Here is a 13,534-nt window from a genome sequence, read left to right on the forward strand (position 1 = left end):
GGTGTGTTATCAACATTGTTCTCCTCCTAAATCCAAAACACAGCACTGTACCAGGTACCAGGAAGAAAATTAACTCTATCCCAGCCAAAACCAGGACACCCCCCTAAGATCTTCTTGGGAAGATCAGAACCTCCTAGGAAACACACGTTCCCTCATAAGCCAGTTTGCCTATTCCACAGTGGCCATAGGATATGGCCGCAGGGGGAAAGCACTTCAAACAGATGCCACTATTTGTATTAGTAGCATGCTAGGCTAAAATCTGTGCCTGGGCTTACGTCTAAATAGGCTGGGTATAAGGTCAGTCTGGGCACTGAAATGCTAGCTGTCTCTGCCATGAGTAATTTATATGCTGAGAATGATTATAAGGAAGGAAAAGAGAAGTGGAAGAGGGGAGGAGAAGAAATAACATCTTTTAAAAGAGATAATTAACCTGGTTTTCAAAGCCATTGAGAAATTCTGACTCTTACCAGAGCTAACGGGTTGAGAGTGCTCAGAAATGTTAAAAATCAGGCATATGTATTGACTTTATAATAATGATTTAACATTATGATTTAGAAAAGTATAAAACAAGCACTGTTCAGAAAAGAACCCTTGACCCCTCACAGCAGCCCCTTAATGATCTCATGTCCTGCTCCCTTCGACATCTGTTTCCCTTTATACAGGAGAAAAATTCCTCCCATACCACATAGCATTCTTAAGAACTGTTATTACTCGCTGAAACAAGAAGTTGCCCAGAAGCACTATGTGCCCCTTCTGTGAATCAGACTTTAAGAGCTTCTTAGGAGCTAATGGATGGCATGTTTGTTGCTGTTTCATGGAACATGACTGTTGAAGTGTCACAGTAAGGGTCTGTGTAAATAGTATCCAGCTTACAGTATGGCCTGCAGGCCAGACTGAAGATCGCTTGTCCCAGATAGTGTCACTGGATGGAGTGGGACTGCTGGTGGAAGAAGACCTGATGATGAGTGAGGCTGCCCAATGCCTTCACACATATCCACATGATTTCATACCTGCATATAAGGCAGTGGTAAGTTGTTTTAAAGTTTTGAATGTGTTTTTCACTGTTCCTCTTGGGTCTGTCTGTGCGGTGTGAGGCAGTGCTGTGTGGCAACACCCACACTGGCTTGGTCAGATACCGGCAGCCTTATTGCTGCTCTGGTGTGGGACACTCCTAGGTGACTAGCTCTGTTAAGCAACGCGTATTCTTAGTGACATCCTACCACCTTTTCCTATTGTCCTGTCTGTCATATTCTCAGGGTCATAACTCAGGGTCATGTCCTTACTGCATGCTATACACTTAAGTTTTGTGGGTTTTTTTTTTACATGAAGCCATTTTCTGGGGCTGCTGTATCAGTTGACCCACACTAGCAGTCGCCACATGCCGTAAGAGTTTTCCATCCTTTTTGCCAGGAGGACGTTAGTAAATTCACTGGCTGGGCTCTGTTAGTTAGAGATCTTTGTCACTAACCTGTGGTTAGGTCTGTTGGACACCTCATTTTCTTTCATATACCGCCTACCAATTAATGCAAATAGGGTGAAATACTGACCTTTTTTTTAGCCAACAGAAAGATCACTATTGATATTAATGGTCCTTGGATCATTCCTATTTCTTAAGGCTCCTCTTTATCCACAGCTTCGCCTTTCTGTTCTCTCTTACACTTCAGCTTTTCATATGCCTTACCTTTCTCAGAAACTCAGGTTCTCCAGCTACTGAATCTTCTTTTCCTATTCAATGTTCTATATTAATTATTCTCATATTCCTACATATTCCTATAACTCTACTTTCTTCTCTTAGACTTGAAACCTCTGACACGGATCTTCTTTTGTCCATATTCAAACTCTCCACACCTTCTGCCTACTCCTTTCATTTCTCTTAGCTGTTCATTGTTACTCATTTAAAAGTCTTCTAAGAATCACTGGGACAGCAATATTTAAAGCATTAGTGTTACCAAAAGCTAGCATTTTTTAGTATTAGTGCTACAGCTCATAAGCTCCCAGGTGTCTGCTGGAGCGGGAGCAACTTGCCTGATTGTGATGGTGTCTATCAGACCTTGTATCCTGGGTATCTGGTAGCACTGAAGGTAAATGGATGCAGAACTAGATGTAGCTCATGGGTCAGCTCATGTGTGAGGTGGTGGATACATGTCACCTGAGGAGAATCATTACTCATAATTTCTCCCACCTCCAGAGGAAAGTAGGAATGTATGTCTCCAGGGCACGTTATTTTCTGGGATGCTTTTGGAATAGGGTTATTTATGCCCCACCCGTTGGCAAGTCTGGGAATAAAAGGCATAATCAAAGCCTTATTTAGCTTAAATACAGAGCTCTGTGGTTCTGGAACAGCAAATCCTTCATTTACATCTCTGCTGATGGTCATGTAGAGCATGTGGGCACAGAATCGTTACCAGTGGCATCCTTCCAGTCTTTACTGGATAACTGTGCATATACTGGGGAGGCTTGTGAAAAGGGGAGGTAAACATCCTCATGGGCACCAGGACCATCTATTGCACTGTTGCAATAGATGCACTATTACAGTGCACTATTGCACTGTAAGTCGCTGTAATACATTAGTGTAAAAGATACAAGTATATGTCTCAGTGTCCATGAATTCCTGCTCCACACAATTTCAGATCTGCACTGAGTTTAGACATCCCCTCCACCCACCCTGCTAGCATAGGAAAGGCAATGAACCCCAAAGCAAAGGACCCCTTTGCTGAGGGTGTCTCTCACATTTACACCTCAGCCCCAAGCAGCTGAAAGCCTCAGGAACTCAGGTTAGCTGTCAGGGAAGTCCAGAAAGCAGAATCCATAGCTCTGCATGAGATTCAGTTTAAAATCTGTCATATTTCTTTGTATTTTCTTCGACGCTCTTTCAACTTTTCCTGGAGTTGTGTAAAGGCTGATGAATCCTGCTGATGCTGGCATTTCCTCCAAAGGAAAGCCTCCTAAAGAAAATCACCTAAGTTATATATAGGACAACATTTTACATGATATGATAAAGATGTAGTAAGCTGTTTACATCTCAGTCTGAGAGCTGGTTGATGTTTGTGGTATGTATTTTTTGGGAAGTCCAGACATACTTTTACAAGCATCTGTTATTGTTCTATTTCATTGGCAAGAATCAGTTACTGCATTAATTTTTTTACTACTATATCATTTTTCTGTGTATCTTTATATTTTAGTATTTATTTTCAATGGGGAATAGATAAGCTGCCATTACAAAAATATGGAGGGGTTTGTTGTTATAGTACTCCCAAGAGCTGTGGGACCTGGACCAGCACAAGGCAGTAGTCAAAGACCAGTGTGTCTAGGAGTGGATGTCAACACATGAAGATGGCATTGAGGTTGTGCACATATCAAAAACGTTGTGCTGCTAATAGCCTATCAGGAGATCTGCGTTGTGATATTTTGTCAGACGACGGCACAGTCTTTCGGGCTACAAAGGCACAGACTACCTGTACCAGACATAAAGAGGAAGAGCAATAAAATCAGTAATTCTATTCTGTTCTCAGTTAAAGCACCTCGCCACTATTAATTCTGATGGAAACTGTATGTGCACGTGTACTCTCACACTGAGTATAGGGGACAGTGGCCATGCGGCTAACCCTTGTATACAGATATAGCTGTGTCTATAGCAGTCACCCTTTCTCTGTAAATGCTGGTTTATATCCATTCCTTTTCTTATAGTTCATTGTCTCATGCAGACATAGTTGTCCTTGTTCTGGAAGACAAAGGAATAACACATGACAGTGGCTATGGTGGAAAATAATTTACAACATTCCTTTTTATTTGCAGGCTTTGGAGATTTGTTTAAGAAATGAGTCCTGTCAGTTTTGCACATTTAAATCAATGTGCAATTTTCACTTAATTTCCTCACTCACTTTCTAGAAACAGAAAATGAAGTGTTCTTATTCTCAATGTTTTTACAGGCTTGTTTGGTGAGTTTTTGGTTGAACCTTGGTTCTTGTCCTATCAGTTAACATCCTCTAATGTATGCCCAGCTTAAAATAGTGTGGCTTAAAATAGTTTGTTTGATAGGAATTCTTCTTGTTACAAGAGTGGAGAATCAGGCATGATTCCCTAGCACAGAAGGAGAAGAAATGACACAGTGTCTTAAAAGTTGCTGTTGAACGTGGCATGATTCCAGGTATGACCATGTGGCTGCTGGTTAGAGATAACAGAGTTGAGAAGCTTTCCCCACGGATGCTGTGCTATGGGTCATGTGAGGCTGCAAAGATAAAGCATCTGCCTGTACTTCTTGTACGAGCCTCTGTTCCTTCTCTCCCTGTTCCCCAGGAGAGCTGGAGAAATGCATCTCACTAATTTTATTTCATCAGATACTGTAGTCTCAGCAATATCTTCTGCAAGTGTCTTCTTGTAGCAGTGAAGAGGTCCCGGCTCAGAAAACAAGGACCAGAGTATCTGGGTAGATTAAGTCTGTTTCAGAGAGGGCAAAGGGATGTGCTAACCCACTCAGCTGTGTATTTATAGCTCTCATGAATAATCACAGGATGCAGGGGGAAAAATATCTCAAGAGATCACCCACAAAAAGAGTGAAATAATAACAGAAGTGCTATAAATATACAGGGGGTGGATGACTCGGGTGAGAGTGGCTGCTTTAATGGATGAACTGTGGCAGAATTGCAGGAGGGAGATGTGTGTGTGAGTGTGTGTGTGGCAAAGCACCAGGAGTTTTCATGACCATACTGTCTCTCTCTTAGAGACAAAGCTAGAAGGATTTGTTGGTAGGAAAGGTCTCTTGAAGGGTGTTGGGTATTTTTCCCTTTTTCTATAGCATACACTGTTAAGTCTTGTGTTCTGCTCTTCCTTAAGTTTTGCTCACCTTTTCCACCGTCTGTGGAGTGAGTATCTTCTTCATCACAGTCATTCATTAGTCTTTCATGTCTTTCATTAAGAAAGCAGTGCAAAGACAAATGGATGCTTTCAGGATCCTTCAGGACCAGTGTGATATAAGTGACATGGAAGAGGAGCTTGAAACCAAAGGAAAAATTCTCCCAGGTCTTTCCTGGAGTGGCTGCACTTTCTGAAGAAATGCTTCTGTGCTTGGCTGAAAAGAAATGGCATTTGGGGCAGGATGAAACCGAAGACCTGGCACAGTGAGCAGGAGCAGGTTGATTTCTGGATGTCAAAGGCCACTTCATTTATTAGTGATGTGCAGAGCTGCTCCCAGCACTGCCCCAATGGACACCTTCACAGGAGCCCTACTTGGTGTGAAGGAAAGTGCAATCATCATATGGAAATTTAGCATCTCTGGTTATAATTAATTAGTTGCTAACTAGTTTGGTGTGAGTAGTCAATACTGTGGTTCTGTGGGACTGGGTGTATGCATTGCTGTTGTCCCATATAATAAGACTAGCCTTTCACCCCGGGGCCTTAACAGATTTTCACAGTGGGAATTACTGAGTAATACTGGGAGTATTGATAAAAAGCATATGGCTATTCTTTGTTGAGAAACATCTGTTTATGTACAGAAAAGGTTATTACCCCTCCCTATTTTAAAGTCAGTTTGATTGCCATGGAAGATGTCCTAATGTTTATCTAGGACATCCTAAAAAGTCTATGACACCAGGAACTTTAAAAGATCTGAACTGCTTTTTGTGATTGCAAGTGGAAGACTTGTGCTCAGAAACACCTATGGCATTGAGATTCTTCCATTCATTCTGGGGCAGCGGACTTATATTTTATTTCTGCAGCTTATAAATCTTTTTGCTGGGCACTTGGGTGGGAGAAAGGAGCTGGTAATTGCCGCCTAAATAGCTGCAGAAAGAAGTGCGCTTTTGGAAGATGGACAGATATTCCTGCTAGGATTCTGTGCTGTTCAGAAATATCTGCCTACTATGAGTGCTGCTTGCTATAGTTCGCAAAACTTTTTCAAAAGCAGGGGAAACTGTGTGGCAGGAATAAGTGGGGTGGCTGCTGAGCAATTCTATCAATCACATTGAACTGCCCTGGAAAATGCTATAACAGCTCCTGCAAACTGAGTCCTCGATGCTCTATGCCCTTCCACCTATAAAGAGGACACAGGGGAACAACGTATATGCTTCTCGACAGGCTTTGGTGGTGATTACTGCAAATATCATGTCCTGTGTAAGAACATAACTTTTTTTTGGTGGGGATTTCAGTATACTGAATGTGGGTTTTTTATGTAAAGCATGTTCACAGTTTATGCTGTTCAAAGTGGGAGACAATGAATTGCTCAAGATGCAAAACTACAGATGTAAAGATAGCTTCAAAGCTTTTGAAAGAAACAATGAAGGCTAGATCAAACTAAATATTAGTAATAATAAAGGAGAAAAAATGCTTTGCTTGGATAATAGCGGCATGAAGAATATAGCCCAATGACAGGGAAAATTTTGTTGGAAAAGTGGCATAGCAGGCAAATGCACCATAGTTTTGTACAGCAGAGAGCTGCAGAAGTGAAAGCAAATCCTGTGCTGCATAGACAGGTTGAGCAGATGAATCTGCTGTATGGTTTCTGGGACACTTTGGGTGCAAGTTCTCTTTTTTCATGTCTGTGTATGGTATCCAGCACTGGATCAAAGCCAAAGTCTCAGCAACTGTCAGCCAGGAATACAATCTTGACACTTTCTCTTTTCTGGATTTCACTTTCCTTCAAATCTTTTCCGTGTTAGGACTTTCCATCTTAGCTTGTGGCAGGTTAATCAAGAGAGGAGAAGGTGAGATGGGTGCGGTAGCACCCTTCACTGTGAGTTACATGTGGTTGTATTTGGAGGTGGAAAGAGGAGACCAACTTCCTACAGTTTCTGACACCTCTGACATTTTGAGGAATGGGGAGGGGAATGGCTTAAAAAGAGTAGTTTGAGAAGGAGGGCCAACATGACAGCCTTGCAGACCCCCCTCAGAGGTGCATAGTGCCTGGGTCCCTCAGGCTCAGAAAGGCAAAGGGTGGCCAAACCGGGGCTGCCACTGTGGCATCACATTGGGTACCCAAACTCCCTGACATTTTGGTGTGCAAGGGTCTCAGTGCCTGCTGGCGCTCAAGCAGTGAGTGGGTGTTTGGAGAGGAGAGTGAGAGGGGTGGTGGGAGGAAGGCAGGCGGGATAAACCAGTGAGCCAGGAAAGGGATGAAGCAGACATCCCCATGGTAGGACCAGGCAGGTGTCCACACCATTTTACCACGTGCCTCCACATAAATCTGGCTCTGAAGTGGTTTAATAACATGCATTAAAACACCAGCTGATTCGGAAAAAAAAAAAAAAAAAGTTGTATATCAACACATTTTTATGCAGAACACCTCAGACTGACCAGGCAACAAAATGTAAATAAGCCTTAACTCTAAAGTTTTTTTAAATTACTGCTTGTCTACAGTGAATCAGGGGTGGTTCCTGTTTAATTGTTAATCTGAGGGCAAAATTGGCTGAGGATATTTTACAAACTGATATTTTAGTCACTCGAAGTATTTTGTAAATTGTGTTGAGCAGTTGAAAGGTGCCAAGGTGTTTCTACTTGTGGAATATTTTATTTTCTCTTTGTGATTTCCTATATGACCCTGTGGTCCCTATTGTGTCTGAAATAAAAGCACAGGCAGTTCCACCGAGCCTTTTTAGTTTTATTTTAAAAAATGACCAATGTATTAGCATGCAAGTTGGCTGAGGTGGTATGACAGAAGTTTTCATTACAATGTGATGCAAAAAATTGATTTACCTTAGCTCTCATAGCGCAGCTTTTGAACAAACAACATCAAACCACCACAATCAAGGGTAAACATCTAATGTGTCTTTGACAATTACAAGAAGTGCTGTAAAAATAACTAGGATTAAGCGTAGCACAATTGCTGGCTTGGCACAGTGCCCGTGCAGGGAGTGCTGCACACTGCCGCGGGAGAGGGAAGATTTTCGCTTCTTGGGTCTGTTGTATCCCACTGGGATTGTGGAGGGGAAGTGCTAAAGGGTAACCCCGAGGTTTCTGGGGTGGAATAACATAGTGGCAGCATAGCCGGGGCACCTTCCCTGGCCACCCTGGGAGGAGATACCCAGGGCTGGCTCCGAAGGGACTGCCAGCCCAGCCCTCCGCGCCTCCTTACGCAGGGAGAGCCAGAGGCGTCTTCAGACACAGTCCAACAAGTATCAAATCTGACAGTATAACCCTGTGTAAAGGGTGTGATAGGCAAAAAGCAATCAGCCAAGCAAATCTGTGTTAAGGCTTGCTTTCAAGGTCTCTTCTTTGGACTAACCTCTCTTTACTTCTGCGTACAGCTAGCACACACCAAAGGCAGTGGGGAGGCTTGTGTGGGCATGCAATGATACCGCTTTGCTCATTGCTGTGATCCTTGGCACAGGAAAAAGACTTGTCTGAAGAAGAATAAATATTAATTTTTTGTTATCAGGAGTTGTTTGATTGTAATTTTTAAACAGCTTAAAGCATAAAAAGAGGTAACAATCAGCAGCCATGAGACTGTGAGGGGAAGGTACAATGGGTTTGCTAAAGTTTCTCTGACATACAAGTTTTCATGTTGTGAAATACCTTTGTTATTTTTCTGAGAAATAAATTTTGGTCTTGCAATGAGCGTGTGGAGTATGATTTGAATGAGCTCTGGACTCAGGCATTAAAAAGGTAATGTGAAGTGCCAACTGATAATAAATTCCAGGCAGAATGCAATTCCATCTGAGTCTCTTGCTTCCTGGGAATGAGCCTGAAATAAATATTTAAGGAATTTGATTTCAGAATGAACCACAGATGTTACAGCCTCACCCTTTGTGCTAGAGCCAGCTCTGGACACAGGCAGGTTGGAGTAACTCTCAAAATGTCTTCAAGTGACAGAGGATTGCGGAAGAAGTAGGGAAAAGGCATACATATCCCTGTCGTTACATAAATACTGGATGGAGTGTGCTTCACTGCTAGCAAGCAAATATTTAACAGGAAACCCCAGTGGCTCCTTCCATGGCGTCCTGGCAAGAAGAATTTCCTTTCCTATTTTTTTAAGCTGACCTGGCTCACACATAAGTGAAGCCCCCAGGAGACTTCCTTCCTTCTCTTTTGGGATTTCCACTAGGAAAAATTGCAATTAATGTGATCTAAAGCAGCTACACATGCGACTGCAGCCTCCCACCCCTGGGAGCGCAGTGGAGATGTGGTGTCTGGGCACTCTTAGCTCTGGGACACGTTTGCAGTAGCACGAGGCCATGCAGTTCCCAAATCACTCCTATCTCATCTAACGTGTCCAGACCCCGCTGCCAGGATGCCTGCATCATATATTTGTGCTACGCCAGCCAAGGGCCACACAAATCTGTTAGCGTGGCACTGGGCTTCAACTAACCAGTCCTGTGCAGATGTCCCCATCGGCAGCTTTTTTTTCAAAATTTATTTTTTCCTTTATTTTCTCTTTTCAGATTAAGATCTGTGTTTTGATGAAGTGCTGTGTGGACTTTTGAATTCGTGGCAGCATGAGGAGATGCCTGTGAGCACAAGGACGCTGGGGTTGGGCTCAGAGTCAAGGCAGCCCACGGCAGCAACGCCCTCTGAAATTAACCCTGCTGCTGCCTCTTCTATCATCTCTGACACAGCATGCAAACACTGGGCAGCACTGGAGTCACTCTCTAAATGAGCTACATCAATTACTTCAGCATAAAATATTCAGTACAATCCGTGTCCAACACGCTGTTCCTCTCTCTTGAGTATGTGTTTTTTCCACCAGCCTTTGGGATTCAGAAATTTGAAACTGTCCACAGCTGGCATTTTGTTTGTTGCTCCTGAAATGAAAATGGTCAAACAAAATGTTTCAAATAGAAGCTGGGTCCTGGGCAGCACCACGGAGTAAATGCATATGTAATACACTTTCTGTTTTTGATGCACTGCCCTTGAATTTCTGTGCCAAACCATGTGGAATACATAGATGCTCCAAAGCTTTCACATGCTATTTTGTATTAATGTACATAAGTGTTTTGTATTAATGTACATAAGTGCTGGTTTTGGCTGGGGTAGAGTTAATTTTCTTCATAGTAGCTTGTATGGGGCTATGTTTTAGATTTCTGCTGAAAACACTGTTGATAATACAGGGATGTTTTGGTTACTGCTGAGCAGTGCTTACACAGAGTCAAGGCCTTTTCTGCTTCTTACCCCACCCCACCAGCGAAAAGGCTGGGGGTGCACAAGAAGCTGGGAGGGGACACAGCTGGGACAGCTGACCCCAACTGGCCAAAGGGATATTCCATACCATGTGATGTCATGCTCAGCATATAAAGCTGGGGGAAGAAGGAGGAAGGGGGGGACGTTTGCAGTTATGGTGTTTTGTCTTCCCAAGTAACCATTACATGTGATGGAGCCCTGCTGTCCTAGAGATGGCTGAACACCTGCCTGCCCATGGGAAGTAGGGAATTAATTCCTTGTTTTGCTTTGCTTGCGTGCGCAGCTTTTGCTTTACCTATTAAACTGTCTTTATCTCAACCCACGAGTTTTCTCATTTTTACTCTTCCGATTCTCTCCCCCATCCCACTGGGGGGGAGTGAGCAAGTGGCTGTGTGGTGCTTAGTTGCCGGCTGGGGTTAAAGCACGACAACATAATATATTATAAATTGAGCAATATGGTAGACGGAAGAAATTATAACCACCTTTTAATTTTGCGTCTATGTTCAAAACTGGGGAAGTTGGAAAGAAAGGACAGTATTTTCAAAGCACTTAAGTAAAACAGGAGCTTGTGTCTTAGAATTCACCAAATATCTGAATGGTAATGGAAAGTGTCTGTCTCTCTTCATCCGGTATACAGTGACGGTAGGGCAAATATGCTCCTAACAACTATGTCCCAGTTAGGTGCCTGAAGCTAGGTGGGATGACTCTGGGCTTTAGGACATACTTACATACGAGAGTGATGCAAATACTGGCTCTAACATCAGTTTAAGTCGGAATATCTGCATTGGATGGATACTACCTTGTTCTGAAAAACTGCATCTGTTTTGCTAAGCTAATCAGGCTCATTGAGCAGGAGCACTGATGTGGTTACATTGCTTCCAGTTTCAGGTCTGCCTGAGCTTAAACATTTCTGTTATGCAATATAAATAAACAGCTTGCTCCTGCATGGTGGTGCTGCTTTTGAGGCTTTGAAAGGTTTAAGACATATTACTCTTGGAAAAAAAAAAAAAAAAAAGAAGACACAAGAATGAAATTCGTTGCATGGGATATCTGCTATCCTCCCACTTATTTCATAGAAAGTACAAGTATTTTATGAAACTATAATGGATAGGTAATAAAATAGCAGTTGTCTTGTTGCATAACAACTGCCCACTATCACTTGACATGGAAGCAATACATCCCTTGATGGAGCAGAGTTATCTAGATCATGCTAGCAGTATCGGGCAAAAGCAAAAAGTTTTAGAAGCTTTCTACCATATCTAGTCTAGCTCCTACTTCTACCTGCAGTATTTTGGCTAACTGGTTGGGCACAGCATCCAGCCACTTAGAATTCTCCTTGAGCAATCTTGTGTTAGCTTCTTTACATGCTTATGGGAAATTACATGGATGGATGCATCCTAATGGTCAGGTTTTGACTGCTGAGTTTGGAAAGAATCAAATCCTGTACTTCTGGCCATGGTTGCACAGAAATACCCAACAGGTTGGGCCAGAATGCCTGACTGGAGAAACAAGGCTCATCTTTCACCACGCTCCAGTCTGCTAAGACCAAAACTGAAGTAAAGGCTTTGGTTACTTACAATACACCTACAGTCATTTGGGCAAATTGTCCTCTCAAGACTCATTGACCTCATGCCATTTGCAAACATACACCAGGGATGTGAAGGTTCATTTGGTATAAAAAGAAGTCCTAACTTTTTAGTCTTGTAGAGGAATAAACACAGAGCCGTAAACCATGTCTGCGTCCTTCTGCAGACTCTTAGCAGCTACCAAGTATATAAATATAAAGCCAATACTTCTATACATGTAATTCTTAGCCCTGTTGTGGCTGGAAAGCCACTGATACCTCACTGCCAAATTTGTCCCCCACCACTGTAAGTGCTTAGCTGAGGTAGTTGGTTTGAGAAGGCAGCCATTTAGTTAGAGGGACACAGACACACATGCAAGTGCATGCACACACACGTGTCCCAAAAGCTGGTCAACAAGGTTCCCTGTAGGGCTTCTCTCTCTGTCAACCATAGTGGGACAATCTCAGGTGATGATGCATCTATCCTAGGTACCTCAGTTAGCTGTCCAGTAATTACAGTTAGCTGAGTTGTAATGCCACTTCTTTGTTCCTTTGGTCTAAAAAATGCAAAATGTGTTTCTCCAAGGTATTGAAAACCCTAACCTAAATTATACAAAATGCAAAGTGTAATTTAGGTGCTGGGCAATGGCTTCCTCTCCTGCCCCTCACTAATGACCACTTCATCTGGCAGTAGAGCAGAAGATTTTTAAAAATAAGCTGGTTGCAGACCAAATAGGGTTGGAGGGACACAACTACACTCTTGAGATTTACAAACATCCAGTGGTCTATACCTCTGTCCTCTTGGCATATGGCCTCATTCGGTTTTCAAAGATAAATGATGTTAAAATGGTGTCAAGCTGGAGAGTATATACACACGTAATTTCGGGTGAAGTATATTATGGAAATGTTGTAGTTGTCAAACAATAATGCTTTGTATAGACAGGAAGTTTTCAGCTATATTAAACTAAATATTAAGTTTAATAGAAATCCAAACAACCTTAATCCTTTTTTGTAGGTATGCTTAATAACGTTCATGCAAGAATGCTTAATTACTGATTTTAATGGCTTTTCCTTTTTTACATGCAGTGTGAGTCACATTGGAAGTGAGAAAAGACTGCTAGGTTGCTCCAAAATCTTCTGAAATAAATATAGGGCATATCTCTCAGTCATTAGCAACTAGTTTTTTCCTTGAGTGATTCAACAGCTCCTGAACAACTGTGACTACATAAACCACTACTCTGAAACTGGTCCCTCTGGAATGATCTTCCTTCATTGAAAAAAAATTTCTAGAGAGGAGAACAGAATGGATGGATGCCAGGATTATTTACAAGCAGTCTAATCTCCCTAACAACTCTCCCAAACCATTCATCTGTTTCAGAATATGAAGGATACTCAATTATTCAATGAAAAGGTTAAGCCTGTGGTAAATATGCATAGTCAGTAATGAAATGTACTTCCCCTGGGTATTTTTTTAAAAGGATGCAGACGGACAGATGTTTACCACATCCTTTCCGGATATGTTTTCTGAGGTTTTAGTTTGTGACACTGCTTATGCTTATTTTCAAAATGCAGTTCTTTGGCTTCATTACTTTACTGAAATTGTAACTGGGTGACAGTGAAGTAAGTCAGCCATGAAAATCCACATACATCCAAGCCAAGGCAATACTTCTCATAACATTTCTGTGTAAGTGTGAGCACCCTGCTGCACGAGAAGGGAAAGGGAACAGCCCACCTAACTCTGCGGGCCCCAGGCTTGCATCCATCCTTACATCCATCCGTCTCTTTGCTTTCATTGTCACAGTTTTTCTGCTATGTATTTTGCAAATAGCCATCAATATACATTATGATACATACATAGGAGCT

Source organism: Aptenodytes forsteri, unplaced genomic scaffold (genome assembly GCF_000699145.1).
Source record: "Aptenodytes forsteri isolate BGI_AS27 unplaced genomic scaffold, ASM69914v1 Scaffold220, whole genome shotgun sequence".
NCBI lineage: Eukaryota > Metazoa > Chordata > Aves > Sphenisciformes > Spheniscidae > Aptenodytes > Aptenodytes forsteri.